Source organism: Lathyrus oleraceus, chromosome 1 (assembly GCF_024323335.1).
Source record: "Lathyrus oleraceus cultivar Zhongwan6 chromosome 1, CAAS_Psat_ZW6_1.0, whole genome shotgun sequence".
Lineage (NCBI taxonomy): Eukaryota > Viridiplantae > Streptophyta > Magnoliopsida > Fabales > Fabaceae > Lathyrus > Lathyrus oleraceus.
Window position 1 is genome coordinate 202,417,729 of NC_066579.1, and position 14,156 is coordinate 202,431,884.

At 30.9% G+C, this 14,156-nt stretch overlaps 1 long non-coding RNA gene across 1 annotated transcript; it reads left to right on the forward strand.

Moving 5' to 3' along the window:
* Nucleotides 1-9,366: 9,366 nt before the first annotated feature.
* Nucleotides 9,367-11,419, forward strand: LOC127127688 (uncharacterized). Its single transcript, XR_007805429.1, has 2 exons — nucleotides 9,367-10,207; nucleotides 11,194-11,419. It is a non-coding gene; the product is annotated as an uncharacterized LOC127127688 (long non-coding RNA).
* The last annotated feature ends 2,737 nt before the right edge of the window (nucleotides 11,420-14,156 follow it).

The window sequence follows — 14,156 nt, forward strand, 5'->3', positions numbered from 1 at the left end:
AACCTGAACCCTTTTACCACTGAATTTCTCAATTTCACTATCTCAACACAAACTCAACAAGCGTTACCCTATTTATTTTATTTATTTATTTATTCTTTTACATCTTGCATTACCTTATTTTAATAATTTATTTTTAATATTAATATTCATTATTTATATGAATTTAATTGAAATACACCGATAGTCTATAGAGATTTTAAACTATTTATATGAAGTTAATCTCTATTTATATTTATTCTCTGTTAATACTATTTTTTTTACTTTTTATATTATTTATGTATTTATATACACAACAACCTAATTTTATCTTAGTATTTGTTTGACTTTTTATAAGATGTGAAATTAAATTTAAAATAATTTTGAGGTGTTAAATTCTTATAAAAAATAGAATTGATTTTATTCGAACATAAAATTTATAATTTCGGAGTTTAAATGAAATTTTTATATTAAGATTAGTTATTCAATTAATTTTAACATTATCTAAATATAAATTATTTTATATTTAAATCATTTTAGTTCTGTAAAATTAATTTATTAATAATTAATTTTCGTCATCGTAAAACCGAACATACATAAAGTGGATTTGACATTAATAAATTCTTATAATCACAAATATAGATTAAGTGGAATTGGCTAAATTGAAAAAAAAAATTGTCATAATTTTCTATCTAATATCATGTTTCTCTCTAAAATTTTAATCTTTAAATCTTTCTTTATAATTTTTATAGATCTTTTCTATCTTTAAGTGTGTGACTTTTCTGCATCTATACTCTTTTTATACATAATACATATCTTACATGTAAATTTATTTAATATAAATTATATATATATATATATATATATATATATATATATATATATATATATATATATATATTAATTTCAATATTCAATATTAATATAAATTTAATTGTATTAAATAATTATACAAAAAAAAAAGATTTTTAAAATAGAGAAAGAAAAATAAATTGACATTTAAAAATAATAATTTTGTATCTTCTTAACAATAAAATAGGTATTTTGTTGATAGTTGCCCGTCAGAAAAAGTAAAATTTTGACATGAAAATAAGAATTTTGTTTGTAAAATAAAAGCAAATATTAATTAAAATAAAATTGATATTTTGCTAATAATGACCTATGAGAAAAAGAGAAATTTTAACATTTGAAAATAAGAATTTTGTGTCTCAAATGAATGCACTTGTTAATTAAAATAAAATAGATATGTGATATGGAAAGTTAGTTTTGTCTATAACTATAGAGCATTTTCTAGTTTCATAAAATAAATTTTTAATTTTATTACAATTTAAAATAAATTAATTAATATTTTTAATAATTATAAATAAATATAATTGATTAAATATGTCATAGAAACAAAATTAAATACCAACATTGTATATATTTATACAACAATAAATATTTAATATGATAATCATATGCTATAATTATATATTTTAATATATTAAAAATAATTGAGATATGATAAAATAACTAGGTAGAAAAGATAAAATAATGAAATGAAAAGAGAAAAAAATATAAAAGAAAAAATAATTTAATTTTGAAAAAATAATTTAATTTTGAAAAAATAATTTAATTTGAAAAAATATTGGCATGGTGAGTGAAAGAGTGAGAAGTGGAGGAAAAAATGAAAGTTGAAAAAATATCAAATAAAAATTTAATAATTTGTAGCATTTGGTTGAAGTATAGTGAATTAATTAAGAGATTTATTTTTTACTATTTTAAAATTTTACTAATATAAATAAAATTAAAATGAAGGGTATTTGTTGATAGTTTACATGTATATTTTATTAACAGATATATAATTAATAAATATATAGTTGATAGTTGATCACTTAAGTTTATTTTTTAATGTCTAATTTATCACGCATCCAATATAACATCTTCGTATATGTTATATTCATTTTATTTTTGTATTGATTCTTAACCGTCCAATATTATATGATGTATAATATTGGAAATTTTATTACAATCCAATTAAAAAATCACTTCTAATTTTAACGGTACTTTTGTGTTACATTAAAATCTTTATATTATTTATATGAATTGAAAATCTAAGAAAAAAACTAAAATAAAACACAGAAGCATAAAAGAGGGAATAAAAAAAACAATCATCTTTTTTACTCTTTTATAATAAAACAACTAATATAAAAAATCTAAAATGATTCAAGAATATCATAAGTACTCTTTAATTATTATTATTTGTATAATTCTTAATTTAATATTTATTAATATTTAAGTTTATTGATATTTATGATAAAGGTGAACGCATAAATTCAATGTTTTAAAATTTGAATTGAACCGACCAATTCAACTCGTTTGACGGGGAATTGGAGCTGATCCAGTCCAGTAAACCTTTCAAAATCGCTAGTGGATCAAAACCTGAGTAAAACTAGAAAAATTGGATTGAACCGTTCAAAATCGTTCAAATCAAAGAACTGGAGTCGATTTTGTAAAACCGTTTGGTTCAAATAAATACATCAAATTGATAATATTTTTAATTTATTGACAAATTTTAAAATGTCAATATCAAATTTTAAAACATTCTTAAATCACAAAAAAAATCTTATTTTTTTTACAATTATACAAACTTCTAAGTTTTATCACTTCATTATAGTTTTTCTTTCAATCACACTTATCATCATGTCGTCTCTTTCAAATATAGTCATATTGTCCAACTCAATGTTGATTTTCGTTCATGTCAATATTGTTTGTCATTGTCAATTATGAGTTGTTGGTCCTCGTTCAACTCAGATTTTTTTATTGTTGCTCAATTAAGTATGTTGTATTGTTTATTTCTGATAATTATATCTTATTTAATTTAGGTATTCTTAATTATTTGAATTTTATTTTAGCTATTATGTTTTAGCTATTAATTTAGGTTTGATCCTTTTTATCCATGGATAAAATCACCTTCCATACTAAAACTCCTAGAGCAAAGGTCTTTGCCTTGGCCTTTTTGTTATAAGATTTAGCCACACGTTCTTTTTGTCTTATTAGAACGTTTAACACATTCAGCCTTTCTTCGTCAAGATTTACCAATTCATCTAACATTTTACCCCAATAGTATTCAACTGGTATTTCGACCTTCCTTTGTATTCTGGCGGACTGAAGGTAAATCGCTATCGGCATCAATGCATCGGGCCCATAAGTAATTCGAAATGGTGTAGAGTTGGTCGACTCTTTAGGGGAATTTCGACAAGCTCGTAGTACTTGGTTCAATGTCTTATGTCACTTCTTTGCCTTTTGACATGTGTTCTTCTTAATTAAACAAATTATGACCTTATCAACAACTTCAATTTGGTTGTTTGCTTAAGCATAATAAGGCGCCGAAGTTAATAATTTGAAACCCATTTCTGAAGCGAGCTCTACAATCTTTCAACCTGTGAACATTGAGCATTGATTTGTGGTAATAGTATTAGGGATTCCAAACCCGTACATAATGTGATTTTGGATGAAGCTAATCATGTCCTCTTGGTCCATTTTAGGTAGTGAAGCTAGAAAAAATATACCTAAATGTATCACACGTTCGAACATACAATAGAGTCGCCATCGAACTTTATTTATTCCCGGAGGAATGGGAAAATATCGATAAAACCTGAGGGAAATAGATAACAGGGTAAGGAAGTCGGTTATGCAAGGGGAATGTATTAGCACCCCTAACATTTGTTGTACTCAACAGGAACCGCTTTGATTGTTCTAAGCTCGAATGTGTGTGATATCTAAAGGTTTACTCGCGAAAGAATAGAGGGAAAATAAGGAAATAGATAAAGTGTTTGATGAGGATTATGGCCCTCATGCAGATGTATCCTTATAGTGCAATAAGGAATTCATAGCTCCGTAGTTCATAGAACTAGTGGTGGGAGGTGAAAAGAAGTTGTGATAACAGATATGGTTTGAACCAAAGGATTATGTGATTTGACTCCAAAAGGGATGAAATTTGAACCCAAGAGTTAAACTGGCATTAACCAATATGTGGGTAGCCTGAGCATTCGCTGCTATATGGTACGACCCCAAACAAAGAGAATTAAATGTTTAGTTTCATAACACAAATAACTCTTGGTTCACAAGAAGACACATGATGGAGCTCAAAGAGATAGCGTATTTGACTCAAAGATAATAGTATATCACATGGAGTGAACGAAGGTAGTAGATATTGAATGGAGGATTATGGAAGATCTAGATGATGCCCTGAGGCTGAAGGAGAAATAATGATAAATATACTTGCGGAGGATTTGAACCCTCGTGCCTACGTATTCACATTGTGTAATGAGAAAGTCATAGCTCCATAGTTCGTGGAACTACAAAAACAAAGAGGAAAGAGATAGGATTTCCCATAGGCAAAGCAAATTTCTTGAAAAATCAAGAATGTGACATTAACCAATGATGGTAATCAACCATAAGGTATTTAGGAAATCATGGTCTAAACCAAAGCTGCTACTAGAGTTTGAGACTCCCTGTGGTAGGAAAGGATATTTGTCAGGGTTTGCAACCTCATAAGGCAGGATGAGAGATAGCCAGAGTATAAACTCCATAGGGAAAGAGTGTAAAGATATGCCATAGTCTGAACTATACAAGGGCAAGAAACAGATTTCCATAGTCTGCAACTCCAAAGGGCATGGTGCATATGTGTGCCATAGTCTGTAACTATACAAGGCAGAAGAAATGATATGAATGCCATGGTCTGTAACTCAATTAGGGCAAATAAAAATGATGCCAAACGTAGGCACTAAAAGAGGTAGCAAGAGTCTGAACTCCATGGGAAAAAATAAATCAATGCCAAAGTCTGTAACTGTATAGAAAAAATCAGGATGGCCAGAGTTTGAACTCAATGGGGAAAGAATGCTAAGGTTTGTACCGTATAGGCAAAGAACGAAGCCAGAGTCTATACTCCAAGGGCTGAATGTCAAGTCCTGCATCTTATGGGCAAGAAACAAAGTATGCCACAATCTGAACTGTAGGCATGATGCCAAGGTCTGTACCTTACGGGCAAAGAGCAAAAGATGCCAAAGTCTGAAATATATATGCATCATAAAGGGATGCTAGAGTCTATACTCCATTGGCTGAAAGAAGTTGCCAAAGTCTGAATTGATTAAATAGATTAATTAATATTTTTAATGATTATTACAATTTATTACAATTTAAAAATAGATTAATTAATATTTTTAATGATTATAAATAAATAGAATTGATTAAATATGTCATAGAAACAAAATTAAATAACAACATTATATATATTTGTGCAACAATAAATATTTAATATGATAATCATATACTATAATTATATATTTTAATATGTTAAAAATAATTGAGATATGATAAAATAATTAGGTAGAAAAGATAAATTAATAAAATGAAAAGAGAAAGAATATAAAAGAAAAAATAATTTAATTTGAAAAAATAACGACATGGTGAGTGAAAGAGTGAGAAGTGGAGGAAAGAATGAAGGTTGAGAAAATGTCAAATAGGAACTTAATAATTGGTAGCATTTGGTTGAAGTAGAGTGAATTAATTAAGAGATTTATTTTTTACTATTTTAAAATTTTACTAGTGTAAACAAAATTAAAATGAAGGGCATTGCTAATAGTTTACATATATGTTTTATTAATAGATATACAACTAATATATATATATATATATATATATATATATATATATATATATATATATATATATATATATATATATAATATATATATATATATATTATATATATATATATATATATATATATATATATATATTTGATAGTTGATCACTTAAGTTTATTTTTTAATCTTATTATGTATAATTTATCATGCATCCAATATAATATCTTCATATATATTATATTCATTTTATTTTTGTATTGATTCTTAACTGTCCAATATTATATGATGTATAATATTGTAAATTTTATCGCAATCCAACTAAAAAAATCACTTTTAATTTTAACGGTACTTTTATATTACATAAAAACCTTTATATTATTTATATGAATTGAAAATCTAAGAAAAAAACTAAAATAAAACACATAAGCATAAAAGAGAGAATAAACAAAAACAATCATCTTTTTATACTCTTTTATAATAAAACAACTAATATACAAATCTAAAATGATTCAAGTATATTATAAGTACTCTTTAATTATTATTATTTGTATAAATCTTAATTTAATATTTATTAATATTTAATATTTATTGATATTTATGATAAAGGTGAACACATAAATCCAGTGTCTTAAAAATTGAATTGTACCGACCAATTCAATTTGTTGGACTGAGAATTGGAGCTGATCCAGTCCAGTCAACCTTTTAAAATCACTAGTGAATCAAAACTTGAGTAAAACTATAAAAATTGGATTGAATCGTTCAAAATCGTTCAAACCAAAGAACTGGAGTTGATTTTGTAAAACCATCTGTTTCAAATAAATACATCAAATTGATGATTTTTTTAATTTTTTGACAAAGTTTAAAATGTCAATATCAAAATTTAAAACATTCTTAAATCACAAAACTAATTCTTATTGTTTGCACAACTATACAAACTTCTAGGTTTTATCACTTCATTATAGTTTTTCTTTCAACCACACTTCATCATCACGCCGCTTCTTTCAAATATAGTCACACTGTCAAGCTCAATATTGATTTTCGTTCATGTCAATATTGTTTGTCATTGTCAATTATGAGTTGTTGATCCTTGTTCAACTCGAACTTTTTTATTGTTGTTCAATTAAGTATGTTGTATTGTTTATTTCTGATAATTATATCTTATTTAATTTAGGTATTCTTAATTATATGAAATTTATTTTAGCTATTATGTTTTAGCTATTAATTTAGGTTTGATCATTTTTATCCATGGGTAGAAGAATCACTTCCATACTAAATCTCCTAGAGCAAAGGTTTTCGCCTTGATCTTTTTGTTATAAGATTTAGCCACACATTCTTTTTACCTTATTAGAACGTTTAACGCATCCAACCTTTTTTCGTCAAGATTTACCAATTCATCTAAATCTTACCCCAATAAAATTCAGTTTGTATTTCGACCTTCGTTTGTATTTTGGTGGACTGAAGGTAAATCTCTACCGGTAGAAATGCATCGGGCCCATAAGTAAGTAGAAATGGTGTAGAGTTGGTCGACTCTTTAGGGGAATTTCGACAAGCTCATAGTACTTGGTTTAATGTCTTATGCCACTTCTTTGGCTTTTGACCTATGTTCTTCTTAATTAAATAAATTATGACCTTATCAACAACTTCAATTTGGCTGTTTGCTTGAGCATAATAAGGCATCAAAGTTAATAATTTGAAACTCATTTCTAAAGTGAGACCTACCATCTTTCGACTTATGAACATTGAGCATTGATATGTGGTAATAGTATTAGGGATTCCAAACTTGTACATGATGTGATTCTGGATGAAGTTAATCATGTCTTTTTGGTCCACTTTAGGTAGTGAAGCTAGCAGAAATATACTCGAACATATCACACGTTCGAACATACAACAGATTCGCCATCGAACTTTATTTATTTCCAGAGGAAAGGGAAAACATCGATAAAACCCGGGGGGAAATAGATAACTGGGTAAGAAAGTCGGTTATGTAAGGGGAATGTATTAACACCCCTAACATCTGTTGTATTCAATGGGAACCACTTTGATTGTTCTAAGCTCGGATGATTATGATATCTAAAGGTTTACTCGCGAAAGAATAGGGGGAAAAGAAGGAAATAAATAAAATGCTCGGTGAGGATTGAGACCCTCATGCATACGTATCCTTATAGTGCAATAAGGAATTCAGAGCTCCATAGTTCATAGAACTATTGGTGGGAGATGAAAAGAAGTTGTGATAACAAATATGGTTTGAATCGAAGGATTATGTGGTTTGACTCCAAAAGGGATCAAACCTGTACCCAAGATTAAAACTGACATTAACCAATATGTGGGTAGCCTGAGCATTCGCTGTTATATGGTACGATCGAAAACAAAGAATATTAAATGGTTGGTTTCATGACATAAACAGCTTTTGGTTCACAAGTAGACACATGATGGAGCCCAAAGAGATAACGTATATGGCTCAAAGATAATAGTATATCACATGGAGTGAACGAAGGTAGTAGATATTGAATGGAGGATTATGGAAGATCTGAATGATGCCATGAGGCTGAAGGAGAACTAATGATAAATATACTCGCGGAGGATTCGAACCCTTGTGCCTACGAATTCTCATCGTGCAATGAGAAAGTCATGGCTCCGTAGTTCGTGGAACTACAAAAACAAAGAGGAAAGAGATAGGATTTCCCATAGGCAAAGCAAATTTCTTGAAAAAGTAAGAGTGTGACATTAACCAATGATGGTAATCAACCATAAGGTATTTAGGAAATCATGGTCTGAACCAAAGATGCTACTAGAGTTTGAGACTCCCTATGGTAGGAAAGGATATTTGTCAGGGTTTGCAACCCCACAAGGCAGAATGAGAGATAGCCAGAGTATGAACTCCATAGGGAAAAAGCGTAAAGATATGCCATAGTATGAACTATACAAGGGCAAGAAATAGATTTCCATAGTCTGCAACTCCAAAGGGCATGGTGCATAGGTATTCCATAGTTTATAACTATACAAGACAAAAGAAATGATATGAATGCCAGAGTCTATAACTCAATCAGGGCAAATAAAAATGATGCCAAATGTAGGTAGTAAAAGAGGTATCCAGAGTCTGAACTCCATGGGCAAAAATAAACCAATGCCAAAGTCTGTAACTGTATAGAAAAAAACCAGGATGTCCAAAGTCTGAACTTAATGGGGCAAGAATACCAAGGTTTGTACCTTATAGGCAAAAAAAGAAGCCAGAGTCTATACTCCAAGGGTTGAATGCCAAGGTCAGCACCTTATGGACAAGAAACAAAGTATGCCACAGTCTGAACTGTATGTATGATGCTAGGTCTGTACCTTATGGGCAAAGAACAAAAGATGCCACAGTCTGAACTATATAGGCATCATCAATGGTTTCCACAGTCTGTACTCCATGGGCTGAAAGAAGTTGCCAAAGTCTAAACGTGTTGGGCAAGATGCCAAGGTCTGTACCTTATAGACAAAGAACAAAGCCAGAGTATGTACTCCAATGGCTGAATGCCAAGGTCTACACATTATGGGCAAGATGCCAAGGTGTGCACCTTATAGGAAAAGAATAAAGGATGCCACAGTCTGAACTATATGGGCAAGATGCCAAGGTATGTACCTTATAGGCAAAGAACAAAGTATGTCACGATCTGAACTGTGTAGGCAAGATGCCAATGTCTGTACCTTATAGGCAAAGAACAAAACATGCCACAATCTGAACTGTATATGCAATTGATTAAATGGGTGTGTGACCCTAAGGTAATGATCCCCAAAGATGTATGGACATAAATGAGGAGAGTCTGGTACTGAGTCCAAGAGGAGAGTAATGATGTTTCATTGTTGAAGGAGGATTGATGTGCAATGATGCTTCACTGTTGAAGTGTTGAATGGTTGATGCTTGCAAATCATTGCACAAAAGTGAAGCATTCAGCAAACAAAAATGGAGTTCGCTTGGGAATGGAAATCTTGGCCCATAGCAGATCCAATGTCTTCAGCGGGGTGTAGGCCCAAAAGTCAGGTTGTGGAGCCAAAAACCGTTTGGGCCCAGGGCCCATACCGAATCCACATGAAGCTAGAGGAACTGGTCCAAACGTTGAGTGTTGATACACACCAAGTCAAAACGCACGCAGTTTCAATGGCATAATCAATCACCTTCATCAATCAAACCTCGCCTTCTCTTCTTCCCGGACGAAGTTCGAAGCATCAAATCAGTGAAGAACAACGACTTCAAGATCAATTTAAATCTTCAAGATTCAACATCCTTCATTCAATTTCAAATTATATGGCGCACGCGAAATTATTTTTCTCCCCAGCAACGAAATCGAAACGAAAGAGTAAATCTCGTACGCTACAGCCGAAATGAAAACACCTCTCCAAAAAGCCCCAAGCTGCAGTAATGACGATGTTCCATGAATCTCCGTTTCAGTATCATTTTCGAGGATTTGGATTCTTCGCATCGGTATCATCTTCAAGGATTTGGATTCTTCGCGCCTCAGAGTTCATGGATTTGTGTTTGGAGCGTTTGAATCGTAGCAAGGAGAAGGACGACGACTTACCAGATTTTTGAGCTCCCGCACGGTGGCTCTGTGACGACGCCCCATGTAACCTCCTTCAGTCTTCTTTGACCTCTTCTCTTTCAATATTCTCGCCTTCTTCTGATTTGTTTGCGCGATGTTGTATGCATTACATTTTGGTTGTCATGATCTTTCTTATTTTCTCTGAAACTTTCTGTTATGAAAGAGTGAATAAAAAAAGATATAATGAAATGGCTCTCTCCACAAATTGATGCGTGTGATGCTTAATTTATAGAGCTGAAAATCTTGTTATAAATGAAATCGAAATTCACTTGAAATGAAATTTGAAATTTGTTAGAGTTAGTTGGAAAAATCAAATTATGTTAGTTGGTTTGATGATTAGTGAGAAAGTTAGTTTAGGTTCAATGTGATTTTCTGTTTTTAATCTGAATGTTAGTGGTTCTGTTGTTTGTTAAATGGACTTTTAGATGGTCAATTTTGAGTTAGTTTATTTCCTTTTGCTCTTCCAGCTATGCCATATCCTTGCAGTAGTTAGTTGTTAGGTTTTCAGATGAATTATTTACATGCATTCCCCTTTGATGTGAATGTGTATGGCCTGCTTAAGAGTTACTTCAGTTGTACTGTTAAATCAAATCTATACTGAGCCTAATAGTCAACTGCTAGTCAGGTGCATAATGTTAGTTGGAATTATATAGAAAGGTGAAAAACCTACTGATGAAATCACAATGCCTATTGCAGTATTTATTTGACTGTTAGATTCAACTTTAATACAAATATTTGTTAAATGAAAAGGTCAGGGACTTTATGGTTTGCTATGCTAGTTGTGTTGGTGAAATTGACGGATTGGCATGTAAACTTGAATTTCAATGCATTTGTTATTGTTGTGCCTTGGTTAGAACTTTGGTTGGAGGTTAGTATTGAATTAGGAATGCTAATGTATATGTGTTAGCTTGGTTTTTTATAATTGTTAAGGATTGTGATGTATGCTTATGTGATTAATTTTGAAGTTGTAATTTGATCTTAAATGAATAGTTTTCTCCATGGTGTTTTAGGTTGAGGAAAGAGGATTTGGAAGGAACATGTAGAACAAGTTGATGGCAAGCAAGCTCAAAACTATAGTCATCCCAATCCAAGGCTAATGTAATGACATATGACTATGCTTGTATGGATTTGTGATAGAATTTAAATTCTGGATTAGTGGAAACTGTAATTTTTATAATAATTTGTGAATTATATTGTAATTTTGAATGTGAAATAATAAATTAAATGATTGAGTACTGTCGCGGTGAAGAATCGGAGACCAAGCTATTGATTAGACTTGACTCATGAATCAAAATATCACCACCGAACTTTAATTTATCCAAGGGAATAGAAAAATATTCAAAAATAACCCAATATGTATATGCAAAGCTAGAAGATTAGCACCCTAATCATCTATAGTACTTTACACGAACCTTTTAAATATATGTGTTTGGTTTAAAATTGTTTGCTATTTGATTGGGGAGATGAGAAAAAGAATATTTTTTTATTGTTTGATGATTTGGAAAGAAATTGAGTCTTTATGCCTACGTACCCGTGAAGGATCAAAACCTCGTAGTTCGGGTTCAAAAGTAAGAAGGGATTTGTCGGGGTTGCTTTTATGAGAAAAAGACAAATTGTCATCTTAAGGAGAAAACTCACTTTTAAACCACCACAAACATGTAGAAGATAGATCTTTGCATCAAATTGAAAGAAGGACTCTCACTTGGATATAAAATCAACAAGTATGTCACAAACCTCTTCCAAATGGAAAAGAATCAATATCAATCTCAACAATATTATGGGGTAGGAGATTTAAATCTAAACTAGGGATGACTCATGTCTAATCCTTTTATGAGAAGGTTTTAAACATGGGAAAACCAAAGTGGCAAAAGAGTTTGAATTAAGTTTGTGTTTTTTAGGTCTTATGAAAAGATCTTTGAATATGCTTAAGTGTTTTGAAGCATTTGATTAAGAAATAAAAGGGAAAACAATGACCTAAGTCAAAGTTTATTATGAAAGTGGTTATAAGAAGGAGAGAGAGAGAGAGAATCCTAAGGTTTACATTGAGGGGAACCTAAGATTGTATCTAGAAGTTTTGGATTAATGGGAAGCAAAGTTGTATAGGATGCAAATGAACACACACATGCAAAATGACAAGAATGTCATGATTCCTTTCCCTTGGATATAAACAATAACAAGGTTGAACATATATGGCTAAATACAATGGCAATCACAAGGCGGGTGAGGTATGGATAACAATATTGATAATGGTTTTTAGGCATTGATATAAACATAAACAAGACATGATGAAGTTTCACATAATATCACAATACACAACACATTGATGATGAAGAGAAAATCATATTTGACATGGTAAAGGCATTCATTGGTACATGGTAAACACAACATGAATCAATTTAGGTCAAACATCCATCACATTATAAGTCTTCACAAAATAAACATTAAACTTGAATCAAAGTTCATTATAATATCAAGCTTAAGTGGAAACCCTAATCATGCATCAAGATGCTTTAAAAGATTCATCTAAACAAAACCATAAGTTTCATTTAAATAATCAATCGCTAATATTTTAAAACAAGGTCATTTAATCATGGTATAATGCCCAAAATATGATCATGTTTAAGTAAACAAAATGCTACCAACATCAAACAATACCTAAACAAATATACATTGGTCACACAAACATCTATGATCACTTAGAACAAAGAAACAATAAAAGAAAATCCATTAAAAGGCCTAAAAACAATATAAAATGCGCTAGTTTTCTACCTAATAAAAATGGTCAAAAAATATTGTTTTTTAGGATTTTTTGTGGGTTCATAAAATAGATATTCTAATGAACACATGGCAAAAAGAATGAGTCAAAAATGTTAAGGGATCATGAAGTTATGGATATTTGAAGTTATGAAGAAAAATGAATATTTAACAAGTGAGAAAAAAAAACATTACATTGGCCAGGTTCGAACCCACGTTCCTGGGGTGAGGTGGACTCGAACCCCAGACTTCTTGGGGTTCCATGCACTGTTTGGAAAAATAAAAAAACCTAAGTCTGGGTTGAGGAGGACTCGAATCCCAAACCTTTTTGTTGTAAGTGACTTAGGGAGCGCGCTTCTACCACTGGGGTGGTTATACATCCATTCATTATAATACAAGGAATTGTATATATTATAAAAACATGTTTGGTTTTACTTTTCCATGTCATGTCAGCACCTTCTTCAACCTCTAGCTTCTTATTTTCGTTTTTTTTTCTTTCATTATTTTTTAAATCTTCCATCAATCATATCTCTCTCATTTCTCAACCATTTTTCATGAAATAAAGATCGAAATTGCTTAGAAAAATGTAAGGAACACAATGGTACAATAGATTCATTTGATACTTCCTTTGATAACTTTCAGGGTGTGATACTTAATGTCATATTCCTTTGATACTAAATGATCGGCCAAGACACTTCCTTTGATAACTTTCAGGGTGTGATACTCAATGTCATATTCAGACAATAGCATTTGCCAATGAGAAATTCTCCCGATCAATGCAGGCTTTTCAAAGATATACTTAATCGGATCCATCTTGGATATCAACCAAGTTGTGTGATTCATCATATATTGACGAAGACGTTTGGCAGCCCAAGTCAGAGCACAACAAGTTTTCTCTAGCATGGAATATCGAGACTTGCAGTCAGTGAATTTCTTGCTCAAATAATAGATGGCATACTCTTTTCTTCCCGTTTCATCCTATTGACCCAAGACACAACCCATAGGTTCTTCTAGCATAGTCAGATACATAATCAATGGTCTTCCTTTAACTGGCGGGGATAAGATAGGAGGTTCTAGCAAATACTCTTTGATATTGTCGAAGGCTTTTTGACAACCATCCATCCAAACACAACCCTGATCCTTTTGGAGGAGCTTAAAAATGGGGGCACAAGTAGAAGTCATATGAGATATGAACCTTGAAATGTAGTTCAAACGTCCA